The 1,398-nt window shown below is 35.6% G+C and overlaps 1 non-coding gene across 1 annotated transcript; it reads left to right on the top strand.

The window, feature by feature from the left end:
- Nucleotides 1-367: 367 nt before the first annotated feature.
- On the top strand, nt 368-474 carry LOC149518775 (small nucleolar RNA R71). Its single transcript, XR_016342510.1, has one exon. It is a non-coding gene; the product is annotated as a small nucleolar RNA R71 (small nucleolar RNA).
- The last annotated feature ends 924 nt before the right edge of the window (nt 475-1,398 follow it).

The following is a 1,398-nucleotide window of genomic DNA, read 5'->3' as shown; positions in this document are numbered from 1 at the left end:
CTTCTGGGTGACCTACCTTGCATACATTAAAAATAGTAAAGGAACTATGGGTATGAGTCAACCTAGAATGACTAGAACTTGGCTCTAAGGGTTTAACCTTACAATGTTGAGACTCTATAGATTTGGTTAGGGAATCTACCTTAGCACTAGATGTTGTAAGCTCACTAAGCTTGTACATCCCTGAAACTTTCCTATGATGATGTCTCTCATAGACCACTGACAATTATTAGTTGCGATATCCTCAATAAGCTTATAAGCTATGTCAAAAGTCTTACTCATCAAAGCACCTCCTAATGCAGCATCTAAAAGTATCCTAGTAATAGGTACTAACCCATTATAAAAACTTTGGATCTCTAACTATTTTGGTAGTCCATGGTGTGGATGCCACCTCAAGAGCTCCTTATATCTTTCCCAAGCCTCATACAAAGTCTCCAAGTCATGTTGGAAAAATGTCATGATCTCGTTTCTAAGCTTGACCGTCTTGGCCTAAGGAAAAAATTTAGCCATGAACTTCTACACTAAATCATCCCAAGTGGTGATGGAATCTGGTGACATCCAGGCTAACCACTCCTGGCTCTATCTCTAAAGGGAAATGGAAATAAGCTAAGCTTAAAGGCATCATCAATAACATCATTATGTTTAAATGTATCATAAATCTTTAAGAAATATCAAAGATGAGATTAGAATCCTTACTCGAATTACCACTAAATTACACCAACTACTGTATTATCTAGATGATTGTAGGTTTAATATCAAAATTTTTGGCTTGTATAGCAGGCCGACTAATGCTTGGCTGAAAACCATGAAAATCAAGCATGGCATAATCCCCAAGGGCTCTGGTGCCTTGTTTGGCCATAATGATAGTAGGATTGAATTTTCTTTTTTTTCTAATCCTTCAATGGCTAGCCTCAACCTAAAGATCTAAAAGGATCAACTCATGATTGCTGAGTGAATACATGGGCCATAAGAACACTAGACCCAGAGAACAACCTACAAATGAAAACGTAAGTATATACAGCTAAAGGAAAAAATGATCAATAAGGGAACATAGGATCTATACACCTAAAAGTAAAGCAAACCTATGCCTAAAGTATGTACACTACAAGGAACCAATCCTCAATAATGGTGCCAAAAATTTGATAGACAAATCCCCAACAACGGCACCAAAAAATTGATATGACAAATCTACAAGTATACAAGCTGAACAAGTAGTAAATGTGACCTTTCAGTTAGAATGCTGACCCCATAGAGATTAGGTAGAACTTTCTAGGTTAAGTACCAGTTATCTCCTTACTCTTACTAAAGTTGGTTTAATCAAAGAATATCTATGAAAATTAACTAAAGCAAAATTAAGTAGTAAAAAAAAAACTAATATGTAACATAACAAAAATTACTAAA

The sequence above is a fragment of the Durio zibethinus genome, chromosome 5 (genome assembly GCF_047325235.1).
Source record: "Durio zibethinus cultivar Kanyao isolate XHJ-2024 chromosome 5, ASM4732523v1, whole genome shotgun sequence".
Classification (NCBI taxonomy): Eukaryota; Viridiplantae; Streptophyta; class Magnoliopsida; order Malvales; family Malvaceae; genus Durio; species Durio zibethinus.
The sequence above is the reverse complement of the archived record's forward strand: the minus strand, read 5'-3'. Positions and strand labels throughout refer to the sequence as shown.